Below are 17,178 nucleotides of genomic sequence, written 5' to 3'. Positions count from 1 at the left end.
GAGACGTCTTCATATTTCTAGGAGCTGTGGTGATAATGGTTGTAAAATCTTGGGCATGCGGAACAGCTCAGAAAAATGAGCTTGGAATTTATAACTTGCTTCCAGGCTGTCATGTCACTACAGAAAGCTGTTAGAAGTGTCTTTGCTCAATCTTTAAAGCCTGAAATTCCAAACTTGCAATGCACAGCAATTCTTGCATTGGGCCATTTCTCATTTATCTATTATCCTTGATCAAATTCATTTAATTAGAGGAAAAACTGAAGACATCCTGAATTTTCAAGCTGTCGAAAGAGCTTTTGTTTTCCTACCAGCACAAAATGGAAGGCTGAATAACCTATATCTCATAAGCTGTGGGTAGTATGGCATTTTACCTAGAAGCCATCTATGGGGTGGTGTGACTCCTGCAATACGTGCTCACCTCTGGCAACTGTAGTGCAGCATGTAGTTAATTATCGAGTTCCATTTGTGATCTTAAATGATTGAATTATCTAGCTTATAGTGAAGATCCCTTTACAGGCATTTCTACAGTATCCTTATGTTTTGCCTGGCAGTAGACAAAATTTATGAATAAAATCCATAACACATGAATTTACAAACCCTGTAACTGATAACAGCCTCTGCAAATGCTCCGTTTCCACTAAAATACTCTTACAACTCTGTCCATATATGTTTTTGTCACGGGGTTAAAGAAAAACTTGGTCACTGTTGACAGTGTCATGAAACAATGTCCATTTATAGTTGGTACTCTTAATTCTTTTGTACAGGAGTATATATTATACTGAATTGTGCATAAATGTGTAGCTTCACCATTGTCAGTCCAATTGAGGAGCTGAAAAGTGGCATAAATATTGACCCACTGCATTGTCAGACGGAGTTTAAATTTAAGGTGGAAAATAACCATGTTTTGCCTGTAGTTCTGCAGTGCTTTTGCAGTACCTTCAGTACTAATCCCTCACTGCCTCAATGCCCATAGGCTGTGTCTTCATTTTCTCAAATCTGCTAAAATGTGGCACCTGCCCTGTGCCTGGTTCTTCTGACATTACGGTAGGAAAATAATGTAAAAGTTGACCTTTCTCTATCAACAGGGCTCTCTTTTATGAAAATAACTGTTCTGCTTATGTCCTCTGTGACAGCAGTGTTTACTGTTGCCTACTTCAAATGGAGGTGAGGCAGGGGAAGAAAACATGTAATCTCCATGTCACCAGCTTTCTAACACAGATATTTACAGAGAATTCTTCTGTTTTCAAATGTAGAAGAATCAACGTTTTTTCTGAAGTTTCAAAAGGCAGTAATTTCAGGGGTCATGAAGCATTTAGATATTAGTAAATCAAATGAGCAAAATTTTGTGGCATTAAAATTGGATAGGAGTAGTTGTCTTTTGTACTACTTAGCAATTACTCAAGCTGTGAAGAGGTGGAATAGGTTCTTTATAAAAGTTGGAGGTTTTTTTAAGTATAATGTAGCGTTGGGAAGCTCTGCAGACCTCTAAATGTGGTGGTATCTTTTCTGGGTGAGACTGGAAATGCTGCTTAGTTCTGTATTCAGTTTCTCAGTTCTTCCATATTTAAAATGATCAACTTGTTACTGTTCAGCAGTTGCAACTTGGACAGGCTTATATAAAGTATTGCTGTCTGTTAACCCTTTATTTTTCCTTTGAGGGGTTCTAAAGAAGATAAGTCGTGAGAGACATGGGAGTATTTTTATTTAATTAAAAAAAAAAAAGAGGAAAAAAAGGATTTTCATGTGTGTTTTCTCAGTGGTGCTGAGAAAATGCTTCAAAATACTTCACATTGTATAGAGCCAGCAGTGTTTTATATCCTTGTATCTGGCTCTCCTGTGAGGTGGATGCCTTCAGAGCTTGTTGGAAGGGACAGTATTGTCTTCTGCAATTGCCATTATTTCTTGTTGGTTTTGTTGTGCTTTTTTTTTTTTTTTACTGCACAGGTACTCAGGGTACAACCAGTCTCTTTGCTTCGTGTTACTGTAATGGTAGTTTAGGAGTAGTCCTTCCCAGGTGGAAACAGAGGAGGCACTCTCATATTGACTCCTTTTCTGCTAGGTCTACTGTGTTTGTGTTACCCTCAGAAATTAGAAAGCCTTTACTTAAAGAAAAGCAACACGTAAAATGAAGGTGTTAAAAGTAATTGCTATGTATATGCAGATTGTTTTATTTGAAGTTGTTTACTGTAGCTTGACTATGCTTCCAACTTCTATAGCTGCGACACAGAAGTGCATTTCTGGGGGGATGCTCCAACAAAAGCTAAGTTAGTGACTTTACTAAATTAGGCGTGAACTGCTGAAGAAAACTGACAAAGGGTTTTATTTTCTTGTTTTCTGCAGTATTTCATCTGCCTCTTTGATTAGTTCACCAAAAAAGCATACCTTCACGAGCTTCTTTGTTGTCTTCTTAACAGCATCCCACGTATAACATCTTGACTTTTGTGAGATTTTGTTATACTTCACAGTTGTGTCCTGAGTTGTATATATATATTTTCCACTCCTGAGCATTAAACATGTGGATTAGATTGGAAACTGTGATAATTTTGTTTAGGTGATAGAATTTTTCAGCCTATCATGCAGTGAAGGGTAATAATGTACAGGAAGGCACAACAGGCATGAAGCAGTCACTCAGCCTCTGTCTATCTTATGTTGTTTATGCAGCTTTTGAAAAGCCTAGCTGCAGTCTGACATTTTAACTAATAACATCTTAAACAAATAGACATTTATTTAAGTTCCTTATTATTTCAAGCACTTGTTTTCTTGCTGGGTGTCATGCTAACTAGGGGTTAACTTTTGCTTTGGGAAAAAAAAAAGCCAGCAACCCTAATTCACATCAAATGAGTCATTTTAATCAGTCACCAGTTGGTTTTTTTTTTAATTCCTCCTGACAATATCAGATAACTTCCTTGATCTTCTGTAGTAGTTGTCCTAGTTGCTTTGTTTCCTTCATTTTGTAAAGCTTTTTCTTTTGCCTATTGAGTCTGAATATTAATTGATTTTCCTAGAAAGCACTTGACTGTGTGTCCTGACCAAATAACCAGTTTCAACATCAAATGCAGTTAAGGAAGTCCTCACGCTGACGTTGTGTGTGATGTCTGCTTTGTACAGGCCAGAGTTGACAATTAAATTGTAGATCTCCATTGCGTATTTGCTGGCAGTCCGCTGTAGAACTGACTATAATGACATGCCTTTGAAATCTTCCTGACTGTTCTTATCTGCTATAGGGTGTCTGTTGTAACTGACAGAAGTTATAAATAAATGAAGTTATAAAATAAATGATGTTACACAAATATCATCTTACTTTTATAGTTTCAAAAGCAGAAAAGTAAAGCTGGGCCGAAAGGATTAAAATTTGGTGAATAATTCAGTTTTAAATAAGTTGTAAAATCTGAGAATGCTTAGCAAAGTTGATTTCACTTGCTCCTCAACTTTCTTACATGTTAAATGTAGGAGATTTTGATATTTTTTTCCAACTTGTTTTCTGTCTTCTCCATCAAACTCTAACTTGCCATCAGAGAATGAGCACTGGAATGACCATACAGAGCTTCATTTTAATTAACAATTTTACGTGCAGGAAAACCAACATCAGCTTGAGGGTCTGCATTTCGTTGCTGAAGTGTGGACTATCAGGTGAGCTGTCTGCTGCATCTGGAACTTATATGACCTATGGAAGAGACAGTGGGGATTTCCTTGTCCTGGGGGCCAGTGAGTTACACTGGGAGCAGCTGTCTTCACTTCCATTGCAGAATTGGTGTTGCTAAATTCACAGGCTTGGGCCTTAATTGTGCAGTGCCTTGAGTGCTTTTGTCAGTATGAAACTAAATAATTGAGATTCTGCTTCAAAATATAAGTACTCGGCCATATTTTCCTTATAGAATTTTTCTTTCATCCTTTCCATCATAGTGCTTGCTACAGAAACCAAAAGTCTGCTGTTTGAAGCATTTCAACAAAGTGTCTGTACATTATGACAAAGTGGGGACATTGTGCATGAAATTTCAATTCAGGTTGGAAAATTATGAATTCCATTCAAGTATTTTACAATGCAGCTCCAAGGAGATGGCAAAACCTTCTGGCATAAATCAGCCAAGTTTGCACATACACTTCTGCACATTGCAGAGCTGTGCAGATGCTGCATCTCGTTGCTTTTCCTATATCTTTGCTGTCCCTCTAATGTGTTCTTGGATAACACGTGTGCACGTATTTTCTTCTTAACTGTATTAACACCAGGATTTGAAAGGGCTGTTTGGGAGTGAAAGGATGGCGAGGGCAGCTACTAGGCAAATCCACATTTCTTTTTTTGGCTCAATGCTTTCCCGTTATTTTAGCTAACTTTTTGTCAATGTGCAAACTTCTCAAATTGGATTTCCTAGAGAAGTAATGTGCATATTTGTGAAAGATTACAGAATGAGCATCTCCTGTGTTGCTAACATCTGTCCTGCTTAAGGGAATAAACACACAGTATTTGCTGTCAAACAGGATCAACACTGTGAATTTGACATTGCACAGGTGTCTAACAAGGCTGTGACTCCTTTTCCAGTCATGCTTTGGGTGGAAGAGGGCAGGTCATCACCTCTATCATACACAAGGGCAGCAATTTTCACCCTTTTTTTCTGTTGTTTGTAAATGAGAGGAGTCTGGAATGATGTGGCATCTAAACTTGTGTCTTTTGGCTTTATATGAGCGTTTAGCTAATTTCAAAAGCTGCTATGCAAGTGACCTTTTTCTCTAGATAATATACATGAAATATGACTGCTTTTACAGGAAAACCACAGCCCGCAGCGTGGCCTACAGCTCCTGTGAAAATCTTGTTCACTGTGACTCTTATGAAATCACTACTAATGAAGTAACATATTTCTAGGAATGCACACTTGCAAGCAAAGCAGTAATAGAAAGAGATTTCAAGGGGAATAGGGAAATAATTTTTTTCCGTAAGGAGATAGATATACTAAGAATACATTTTGAAGCCTTGTAGTAATGTAATTGCAATACAAAAATATACCAAAAAAATAATAAACGTGCTTGTCTAGCTTGAAATGTATGCATGAAATGAAACTGCTGGCTTTTCCTGACCCCTAAAGCTACGTTTCTGAACTTGTAAATATGTAGTCAGAGTAACTAAGCTGTTCAGTCACCTCATGAGACAGAACCATACTGGTTGGTCAAATGGAAAAGAAAATTGTATTGTGATGCTTTCTAAGTGAGCTTATAGAGTTCTCAGTATAAGGGCATGAATCTTTCGGCCCTCTACAAAATGAAAATTTTTTGAGCATTGCTTTATAGACGTGTTTCTGAATGCTTTCTTTCCTTACGAGTGTCAGGATCAGTCACTGAGTTTTTCAATAACAACTGATTGAAGGCTTTTTGGATTACCACTTGTGCAAAAATACAGGGAGAAGAGTTTTAAAGAAGGTTGAAGAGCGTAGATTATTTTTGTGCCCTATTTCCCAGCATCAACAGAAAGAGAGTTGGAAAATGTACTTGAGGGTAAGTCATGAGATTCAGAATCTGACAGCAGAGCAAGTTTGCAGGGACCAGATCTGTAGGCAGCTCTGGTCTGTGAATTTATTTTTTGAGGTAGGTACTTTACTAAGGGATGTGGTTTAGTGGGAGAATATTGGTGGTAGGTGGACGATTGGACTGGATGATCTTAAAAAGATTACCAAGGTAATTCTGCAATGCATGATTCAGCACTTATGTGCGCACTTGCTTCCTTCATGAGATGCAGAAAGATATTGCTCACTGTGTTGGCATAGCAAAATCCCAAGTTCAAGCTTTCTGATGCAGTATGATAGGAGTCTGCCCACTGAGGAGTTAGATGTCTTAGAGTTCTTCAGTGTGGAACTGAGTACGGAATACATTAGCTGCACAGAGGAGTTCAGCTGTGTGTTGTCTTCCTCTTCCTAATGAATCCTAAATAAAGGAGTTTCAAAATCTGACTGCATGCCCTTCAAAATAAATACCCAAATACAAGGGCATAAACCTTAAAATATTTAATTTAAAATATTAAAATAATAAATATTAAAATATTTAATGCAGACATCTGAAATGATAGCTGGAAAGGAAAAGGGTTGAAGACTTAGAGCACTTAAGAGGAGAAGGCTGATTTGAAGTTGAAATTTCAAGGCTGGAAGAAATGTATATGTAGATTAAGAGAAGCCCTCTTACAGCAGGCAAAAAGATCCTAAGCTGTTTTCCCTTATTTCTAGATCATTTTGCCTCTTTACTTTTCCTTTTTCCTTCCTCTTTTCTATTGCACCATTTCCACAGAAACAAACACTTAATGTTCCCTGTCAAAGACTTCTTATAGATTCCAGAAGCTCTAATATATACATTTTCAAATACACTCTTCATACAACCGGTATCACTTCATTTTTTCATTGTCACTTATCTTTTTGAATAATGATTGATTAATATATTGTTACAATTATTTATTTTCCTTTGTTTTTCAGACCTTCTTGTACTGTAGCTTATCTTCTGCTGCTAAAGGTAGTGTAAGAATAGTGTAGTGTGGTATTACTGCAAGGCAGATTTTAGATAATGTTTAGACAGCTTCATAGTTCTTGTATGGCAGTATATTCCTATCACTTGTACTTTTAGAAGCTAACATTCAGGATATTCCTGACTGAGCCTTTTAGCTTGCTGTTTCTAAACACGTTTCAGGTTTAGAAAAAGAGACTGTTGGATGAAAAGTAAGCTGTCTTGCAGTTAGTGAGATAAATCTTGGAATCATAGAATGGTTTGGATCCCACCATGCTGCCATGGGCAGGGTGGCCACCCACCAGATCAAGCTGTGTAGAGCCCCACCTGACCTGGCCTTGAACATCTCCAGGGATGGGGCATCCAGAAGGTCTCTCAGAAGCCTGTTCCAGCAACTCACCACCCTCAGAATACAGTTTTCCCCTAACATCTAACCTAAATCTCTCCTATTTAAGTTCATTTCCCCTGTGCTATCACTATTAGACTGTCACTCTCACTCATGGTTGTAAGCTTTCTCTAAGTATGGGAGAGCTGTTGTGAGGTCACCCTGAAGACATCTTTTCTCCAAGCCAAACAAGCCCAACTCCCTCAATGTTTTTTCATAGGAGAGGTACTCCAGCTCTGTGAGTATCTCTGCAGCTCTCCAAGAGTAGCCAGTTCTTGGTGTTGAAATTAGTACTATTTCTTTCCAAATACACTTGCATTTCAAACACTGTACAGACAGAAACATATAATGCTGAACATTTTCAGAACTGCTTTGCTGCAGCAGCTGTGGCCAGAGAGATTTCCTGCTAAAATGCATTGACTTTGTGAAAAGTCCTGTAGCCAGGCAAACTGATTTAGTCTGGTATAGATATGTCTGATGGAGAGTGGTATAACAAAGAACCAAAGTGCGTGCAACAAATATGGGGTGGTTGAAGCAGTAAGGGAAATCAACAACAAGAGAGGAGCAGTGAACTGTTACAGACTGAAGTTGAGTTGTGCCAGCAGAGTCTTTCTGGTGCAGCTGAGAATGGTTAGCATGCAGACAGCAGTGCTCTATGAGAATGATACATGACACAGTGTTTTCTTCTCAACCTAGTATCAGAGAAGTCATTTTGAAGAGCTCTTAAATTCACATATAGCATAATTTTATTATTATTATTTTTTTAATTTTAAAATTCACATTACCATTTTAACTGCAGTTATGCTCTCCTGTGGCCTGGAGTGAATCAAGAAGATCTTGGAGCCATCTTTGATTTTTAAGACTGAGGTGTGTTACATTTATCTAGAGCACAGTACACTCATTTTTACTGCTTTTTGAAGAGAAAACCGAGACACATTTAACTGAGGGAATGTGATCAAAGGGTGAGCATATATTAAAAAGAGCTCTGGAAATAAGGCAGAAGAAGGGTGTAACAAAAATCTTTAAAAATGCCATGTTGCATATCTGTTCTGGATGGATAAATAGATGAAATAAGTTTGTCAGCATGAAACATGAGAGCTACGATACTATAACAAGTGCCGTAATGAGGCATTGGGTTGTAAATGAAAGTGCATTCTCGCTCATTCTAAGCCTAAGCCCTTGTTTCCCTCCTTTAAAAAAACAAAAAACAACAAAAAAAAAAAACAACCCCAAAACTTGAATGTTTTTGTTAATGTGACTATCTTTAAGATCCTCAGAATTCTTGCAGACTACAGAGGCTGCTGCCTCTCTATGCCATCATATTTTCAGATAACTGAAAAAAAAAAAAAAATTGATGTTAAGTTTTTCCTGCAGTTATTCTGAAGCAATTTGGTAATATGCTTTCAGTAAATAGCTTTTTTTTTTTTAACTAAAGTAAAAAAAAATAAAAATTGTAGGTTAAGCAAAAGTTAGTCTGCGAAAATACAAAAACACACAAAAACCAAAAAACTTTGCAGCACAGAAACAAAATACTGTTACTATAGTATGTGTCTTTAAATAAAAAATGTGAAATGCTTACTTATGTGGGAGGGAAATGTGTTAAGTGTATAGAATCATAGAATGGCCAGGGTTGGAAGGGGCCTCAAGCATCATGAAGCTCCAATCCCCCTGCCACATGCAAGGCCACCAACCTCCCCATTTAATTCCAAACCAGGCTGCCCAGGGCCCCATCCAACCTGGCCAATGTGTACAAACAATGTTAATACATTTGTATTTCCTCACAGCTTGAGAAAATTAAGTTACCTTTTGGCTTTTTGGAAATAAGAGTTTGTAAAAGGTTTGTAATTATATGGTGTCCCTCTTTCTCTGTGATAGGCCTCTAATTCTTATTCTTGCATTAAAATACTCTTTGTAAGTTTTCTTAAAATATTTCTGACATCTTTACTGAATATCAAGTACTGGGTTTGGAATTTGTCAAGGGGAAAGTCATTGCCTAGAGAAACGTGCTTTGTTCCACAAAATTCCTTTCATATTTAATTGACTTAAACTATTTTAAAAATTACTGATTCATTTTTGCTGATCGTTACTAACAGAAGTGCTGCATTTTTGCACAAACATTGGGTATAAACATTATTATTTAAGGTCAGGCCTTGAAGTCATTAAACAATGAAGCAAGGAGGAAATAGTCCTTTTGGGAACTGTGGAGAGCTGATCCAACTGCTGAAATAATGCACCTGAGAAGTGAAAAGTGGTTGGGTTTCCTTGTACCCCCAAGCCTGGTACGAGGAGCCAGCTGTGTAGTCTTCTGAAGGTGGGATATCAAATAATGGAGAAAGTGGTGGCTGATTCTCATCCCATCTGTCTTGACCCCTCCCACCCCAGATCCACCCAGGAAGATGTGTTGTGTACAGAAAACCATTGCAGAGAGTATAAGCTAGAATATAGTAACGTGCAAGCAGAAAGGTAGGTGAGATGGCCAAAAGGATTTTTGCAGCTTTTTTTTTCTGATTGTAACAAAATCCCTGTCTATTTATCTACCTTAACAAGTTTTGTGATGCGTAAACAATAATAAAATCTGTTTTTGTTTTGTTACTCTGGCTGCTGTCTGTGCGGACCCTAGAAATCAGTTTGGAAAGGAGCAGGAAAAACTTCAGAAAAGAGAGCATGAGAAGGGTGAAAACTGGCATTTGGAACAGGCTTCGCTGATATAGAGCACAGCACAGCATAGGGTTGAATTTCTTTGGCTTTTCTTGTTATAATTCTTATCAGAATGTTTGAGATTAGTTTATCCTGAAGTTACTGATACAGGCTCTAAACCTTAGTACTGCATAACTGTGATATCTATTTAGATGAAAAAAGTCCAAAACATTTATGTCACTTGTCAGGTGTCTGTCCTTTGAAGCCAACACAAAAGCATTAAGCTGACTGGAGAGATAAGCAGGTATGATAAAAACATTAAAAAGAAAACAAAACACCTCCAACCATCCCCCCCCAAAAAAATCACCCTCAAACCCTTTTTTCTTCTAGCTGTTGAGAAATGTGTTTATTCTTCATTTAGATCCATAGAAACCCCAAACGTTTAATTTCCATCTGATTTAGGTCTCCCTGCTTGAGCAAGGAGGATGGACCAGATGACTTTAGGGGGCCCTTCTAATCTTAACCATTTTGTCATTCTGCAGTAGGTGGAAGAAAGACTGCAAAATAAAATTCACTACTCCTTTGATTCTGCCAGTGTAATGTTTATGAAGTGACAGAGCAAACCAGAATAAGAAAATGGAGTAAAACCATTATACATGAAGGTTCACTAGAAATCGTGATTGTTTCAGTTTCAAGTGGAGGGAGCCCAATAAAGAATGCACTTATAGAGGGAAGTGGACTGTGGTATGCAGGTACTTGCAAATTGGAATGCTGTGATGTACCAAAGTACAGCTTTAAACTCCTTTTCTTAACTGTTGTTAACTTCTTAACTTCTCTTTCATAATCACTGGACTCATGCTTTCCAGATGGAATGTCCTGTCCCAGATCTTGCAGTCAATTTAAGGCTAGCATTTTGATTCACAGCTGTAGATAAATGTACACCCTCATTTAAGAAGGGCTCACAGTTAACATACAAAGACCAGGAAGATTGTTGGTAAGGTCTAAAACATACATTGTTTATTGGAATGACTAATGTGGAATTTATTTAGGTTGATGAATTTGCTTTTCTTGTTAATAAAACCAGTGAGATGAGGGGAATTATGTATTTCAAGAATTTGTAATTTAAAAACCAGGAAATTGCCAAACTTTTTTTTTAATCAGTCAGATTCGTACATGTTTATCTGAAGTGAATTTGATTACATTCTTCTTCTGTTATTAGTTGTGTTGTTCATATGTTCAGTCTTTAAATAATACAATCTCTACCCCAAGCAGTTCAGAGTCAGGAAGAATTTTTTTGTATAAAGCATCCTTGTAAAGCTGGTGAGCTTATCTCTTGGTTCTGTAGCTGTTTTTAAAATCTTTTTTGTTGTTGTCTGGTCATGAACTGAAGAATACAGTATAAAGAGTTTGATTTGTAAGTGATATACATAAAACTAAAATTTACCAGGTATAAAATTACAAAGGTAAGAAATTGAGAGGGGGAAAAATAGGATAGGGAGGAGAAATTGTAGAAATACCAATATGGAAGAAATTTGGAGTAGATATTATACATATTAGTAATGAACAAGATAAAATTGTCAAAATAGTTTTTATTAAAGGATCAAGACTGACAGGGAATGCATGGAATTGACTGAGACAGGAAATGAAAGGCTGAGGAGCATAACCTGACTTGAGCTGCAGGAATTAGCTTACCACTTTGTTTTCTCAACGAATAATTTATGGGAATCAAGCTAAGGAAATCACAGCAATAAAAGATGTTGCTTGTGATGTATAGAAAGAGGATACGAGAGAGTTGCAAAAAGATAAAAAGTAATACAACCGCAGCTGAAACACAGAGATTCTGGTGGGAGATGATGGTTATTGTTATCAAAAGGACTTCAGTACATGTAACTAACATTTTAAATTAGGTTTTCAAGTTGCAGGGAAGAAAACCAAAAACATCACTGAAAATGGATAAGTTAAATTTGGAAGGAACAGTTTTTGTGGTCCTATGGTTGGGATGTTTAAAAAAGATGTAAGTTTTCACAGGGAGCTGCTGTTAAATAAGATATTAGAAGTAGATGTGTTCTGGGAAACTGTTAAGGCTTGAACAAGGGTTGGAGATGGTTGGGCCAAATGACCTCGTCCCATTTCAGCCCTTTCTGAAAAACAGAGTTCTGAGGCGATTTGTTAAATTTTCCATTTTGGTTAATGTGTTAAATTGTTCAACTGAACTTTCATTAGAAATGCTACTTTCCTGGAGTTGTACAAAAGTGCTATAGGATTGCAGATCGGTCTTTCAGTGAAATTGGTTTCCATTAAAAGTATTCAGTCCCTTCTGGAAAGTGGAAAAAGTAATGAGTTCTTCTTAGCCTGCCAGACTTGGGCCCTATGTCAAGCATTAATTAGTACTGCTGTGGTTAGTGTAACCTGGCATAATCTTAATTACATGAAACATGAACAATAAGGAGCTATTTCATGAGAATGAAAGTAATAAAATAGAATAAAACCAGTGAATGAAATAAAGAATGAAAAGCAATTGTAGCACTGTGTCTGGAGTCTAAATTTTGTGGTGTTTCTTGTTTAATACTACATGAAAATAGCACGTGTGCAAATATTTGTGATTGCAGTTGCTCTGCTTAGAACTTGTCGGGCAGAAAATATTTTGGGTCTTGGATTCACACCTCTAGTCATTTTTATGATTATTGTCTTGGTTTATTTTAAGAGTAATAGTACAGTTCAAACTCCCACTTAGAAGAAAGGGAGCAGGGAGGACCCTGGGATCTACAGGCTGGTGAGTCTGACTTCAGTGCCTAGAAAGATCATGGAACAGATCATCCTGGATGACATACCTGATCACATGAGGAATGAGTGTGTGATCCGAGACAGCCAGCACGGCTTCACCAGGGGAAGGTCATGCTTCACCAATCTGGTGGCCTTCTATGATGGAGTGACAGCATTGGTGGACAAGGGGAAGGCCTGAACTTGAGCAAGGCCTTTGACATGGTCCCCCACCACATCCTTAATTCCAAATTGGATGGATGTGGATTTGATGGGTGGACCGCTCGATGGATAAGAAACTGGTTGAAAGGCCGCAGACAGAGGGTGGTCATCAGTGGCTCTATGACCAGGTGGAGGCCGGTAACAAGTGGCGTCCCGCAGGGCTCTGTCTTGGGAGCGGTGCTCTTTAACATCTTTATCAATGACATTGATAACAGAATCGAGTGCACCCTCAGCAAGTTTGCTGACGACACCAAGCTGAGTGGTGCAGTTGACATGGTGGAAGGAAGGGATGCCATTCAGAGGGACCTCGAGAGGCTGGAAAGGTGGGCCTGGGTGAACCTGATGAGGTTCAACATGGCAAAGTGCAGAGTTTTGCACTTGGGCCGGAGGAATCCCAGGCACCCATACAGACTGGAAGGAGCGGTTCTTGAGAGCAGCCATGCAGAGAAGGACCTGGGGGTCTTGATAGATGAAAAACTGAACATGAGCCAGCAGTGCGCCCTTGTGGCTCGGAAGGCAAGTGGTATCCTGGGCTCCATCAAAAGAGGGATGGCCAGCAGGGACAGTGAGGTGATTGTCCCCCTCTACTCTGCTCTTGTGAGACCCTATCTGTATCCAGATCTGGAGCCCCCAGTATAAGAAAGACAGGGAGCTGTTGGAGAGGGTCCAGAGGAGAGCCACAAAGATGATCAGGGGGCTGGAGCACCTCCCCTATGAAGACAGGCTGAGGGAGCTGGGCTTGTTTCGGCCTGGAGAAAAGAAGGCTGCGGGGTGACCTCATTGCAGCCTGTCAGTGCCTACAGGGAGCCTACAGACAGGAGGGGAATCAACTCTTTGAAAGGGTTGATAACTGCAGGGCAAGGGGAAATGGTTTGAAGTTGAGGGAGGGAAGATTGAGGTTGGGTGTGAGGGGGAAATCCTTTACAGAGAGAGTGGTGAGGTGCTGGAACAGCTGCCCAGAGAGGCTGTGGATGCCCCGTCCCTGGAGGTGTTCAAGGCCCAGATTGGATGGGGCCCTGGGCAGCCTGGTGTAGTATTAAATGGGGAGGTTGGTGGCCCTGCATGTGGCAGGGGGGGTTGGAGCTTCATGATCCTTGAGGTCCCTTCCAACCCTGGCTGTTCTGTGAATCTGTGATTCTGTAGTTCATTTTCTTTTGTAAGCAGAGTGCTATTTCAAAGCAAATCTTTTTTCTTTGAATCTGTAATCTGTCCTCACATTCTACAGTGTAATGGATAGTATATCTTAAAATCAATTAGCAGAACAAATATGATTAAAAGTGTAACATTTTACATGCTGACTTTAACTTCCTGCAAACTTGTTTCTAAAATCTCCATTGTTCTGCATTCAAAAAATACATTACCATGATAGGTAACTTACATGAGTAATTTTCCTGAGAAGGTCTGAAATTCATGATTTTTTAAAAACTTCTTGCTTTGTGTCAAATGGTGACTGAGAACGAAGAGGCTGGGCTGCCTGCTAGGAAGGGTTTAACAGTGTACAGACTGCAGTCTTGTGCATATATGGTTGTTTTTGATACCAACTACAGTATGAAGATTTGTAAAACCACACTGCACAAGCCAACTATTAGACAGAATTCACATTTAGATTTCATAAGGTGGAAGGAACAGAAAGAACATTATAAAATGTTGTGCTGCTAAATGTAGTAAGTTTAAAAGGCTTGTAAAAAGCTTTTTTTTTTAAAACATAGCTTTGGTATTAATTATCTTTAGGCTAAGTCTGGAAACAGGGTTTTGCTGGGATGTTTTTTCTTATTTGAGTAGTGGTGTTCTCTCAGTGCAAGTTGCTGCTTAGTTTCACATATAACTGTGTCCTAGCTTGCAGTGTGCACTACTGATAAAATATGTTGTGGTTATTGTAGAACATAGCAGGAATAATAGCACAGTTGATTTCTTCACTTATTTGATGTAAAAATTATGATTTATTTAAAGGAAAATATCGTGCTCTGGAACTTCTTACCAGTTGCTTCTAATATGTGCCCCTGACCCTCTGAGATATTGTCTATTTTATTGATCCACTTCTTAAATTAGACTGCTGAAAGGTATTGAAAATACAAAATTAACCCTTTGTTTGTTGTGATGAAGTCTCTGCAGTGAAGCAGGGATCTGGACATCCGTTTTATTTCTGACAGTGCTCTCAAAGGCAGGACAGGTTTTCTAGGTGTAGCAACCTATTCAGTAGCAGGCAGTTCCGAGTTAGTGGAATTGTTTTTAATAGAATGTTTTTTTGAGTAAAGCCTGGAATTCTCGTGTACTGTTTTTAGTATGAAATTTATATTAATAAATTGCTTTACAACAAAAGAGAAATATTTGAATTCTTTAACCTGAAACAGACTCGTGTGCGTGGAGGTAGAACATCAGCCAAAGGTTCCGCAGCAGTTTGATGGTGAATTCAGGAACACAGTCCAAGCACTGTCTACTGGGCTGCAGGATTTCTTAATTCTGGCTCTTCTCAGCAGAGAGGAACAAGGGTATTTATAGTGTGTTATATACATTGAAATCTGAGCTATTTAATGTTATCAGATACTCACTCTGAAACAGAAAAGAAGTATGTCTGAGACACTGTCAAGAGCTCAAAGGAAGAGAGCCAAGTGTTCTTTTATTCTCTTCTAGTTTTGTGCTGTAACCACTCTACACGTCTGGACTGTATTATTGCAATTTACTCCTTTGTGTTTTATTTGGCAAAACAAACGTAACACTCACAGCACACTGGTAGGTGAGTGGGTTTTTGACAATTATGGTCGTAATGGCACAGTCAGAAACAGTGTAAGAGAAACTTCAGATTTACATCAGTGTGGCTGTGTTACGTAAAAACAGGCTGTACAGAAAAGTGAAGGAAGAGGTTGATAAGGGATTGAGCTGTGCTAGTCCTGAAATTACCACAATGCATTCCTTTCCCAGTTTTGTTCTACCCGTTTGTGGCTGCAGCAGCACAACAAACATACAGACTTTGTTTGAGCTTTGTGTAGAAGTGTAGAGGTACTGGTACCTTGTGACATAAATGAGCAAATGGGCATAATTTTTAATCTGAGTCAACCTAATGTATAACATGGTCATCTGAGAATAGCTTACTTTGAAAGCAAAAAGCTTGTGTACTTTATTTATATATGTGTTTTTTTAAGATCAAGAGATTAATTAATTCTTCCTTGTGTTCCATTGTCCCAGCACTGGCCTGATTTATTTCATCATGTCCGTGACACCCATGGCTTTGGAAAAGCCATAAAAATTTCACATGCCCTCTGCTCTTCACCCATGTCATTTTGAAGGACTGGCCTAATCAGGCAAATGACAGGGAGCAGAAAGAAATATGCTTCATGGATAATTAAAATTCTTTTTTTTTTCTTTTTTTTTCCTTGGTGTTACGTTTAGTTCAGAATAATTCATTTGCATTTTGGGAAGCTAGGTTTTGTAATTCAGATTACTTGAGTAATCTGAAGTCTGTGTTTGGAACACTGGTTTTAATAATTGACATTTATATTCATTCCCAGAATACATTTTGGCCCTTTTGCAGAAATGAAACAGGGAAATAAAGCTTCATCAGTGCAGCAGTTATTATGAGCACAGTATGAAATCCACATGTGTTTGTGGAGGCGATGTAATAGCTGTCTGTAGGAATACTGTTTTACTACCAGGAGGTAGTATTAATTGGTACTTAGGGGAGGTAAGCCCCTGCGTTTCATGAAGTATTAGTGCTCAGAAAAAGAATACATAGTTAAGGGAAGTTTACATGAGAATAATGTGCGGACTGTTAGGTTGAAATTAACCATTTTCTGAGTGAACAACTATTTTTTAATACACTTTCACTATCAAGGAGCCATACATCAGAAGGAAGTTGCAGCAACAGTTGCATATGCGGTGGAGATACCCAAATATAACTTTACTTCCCTGCAAAGCCATATGCGTAGTGCATTGAGTGGAATAATTGCATGCAGTACCGCCTCAAGAAAAGCAGTTCTCTGTTGTTTACCCCCTTATTGTGTCCTCCTCAGCTTCGGTTACATAAACTTGTTAAAATCTCCTGAAGTGCATTGCTGGAGGACGCACGCAGATACTTTTCTTTCCTTAATGAAATACTACAGCTGAACAACAAAAGCTGCACAAAAGATTTTAGCGTGACATTGTTTCAGGTGTAATATTTTAGTTTTTCCTGGTGTTCAAGCATCTATCTTCGCACACCGTGTGTTTTTTTAAAGAGTGGTAATATAAAAGGTTAAGGAACATTTTCACCTAGAACTGTGTGTTTCTGATGAACTCCCATTTTCCCATAGCAATTTCAGTAACCACACGCTGTTTTACAGGAAGAGTGACTTGAGGATATTGCCTGATCTCTCTACCTCCCATGGTAAACCTTCTGTTTGTTTTGTGAATTTAGTAGTCTGAGGTGCATGATAAAACTTGCTGTTTCTTACTTAATGACACTTCACAGCCAGTAAGGCTGCCAGACTGCTGTACAACTTTCCTTTCTACCACAGTAAGCAATGTGGGGGAACAGATCACAAGTTATTTTCTTTCCTAATCCCTTATATTGACTCTAACACTTAAGTCTATAAATAGATAAGCACAATAAAATAAAAGGAGTAAATGGAAGATCTTCACAGCTCCAAATGTTCTAAAGAGAAGAAGAAGCTGTGGGAAAAGTGCAGGAAGAACCAAGTCAAGAAAGTGGAGTTTTCAGATGA

The 17,178-nt window shown here is 38.5% G+C and overlaps 1 protein-coding gene across 4 annotated transcripts in view; it reads left to right on the top strand.

The window, feature by feature from the left end:
• Positions 1 to 17,178, top strand: part of COMMD10 (COMM domain containing 10) — a 100,329-nt gene that overhangs the window by 21,092 nt on the left and 62,059 nt on the right. The gene's annotated exons all lie outside the window — the stretch shown is intronic.

This window comes from Meleagris gallopavo, chromosome Z, assembly GCF_905368555.1.
Source record: "Meleagris gallopavo chromosome Z, MGAL_WU_HG_1.1, whole genome shotgun sequence".
NCBI lineage: Eukaryota > Metazoa > Chordata > Aves > Galliformes > Phasianidae > Meleagris > Meleagris gallopavo.
This window is presented reverse-complemented; position numbering and strand designations above follow the sequence as displayed.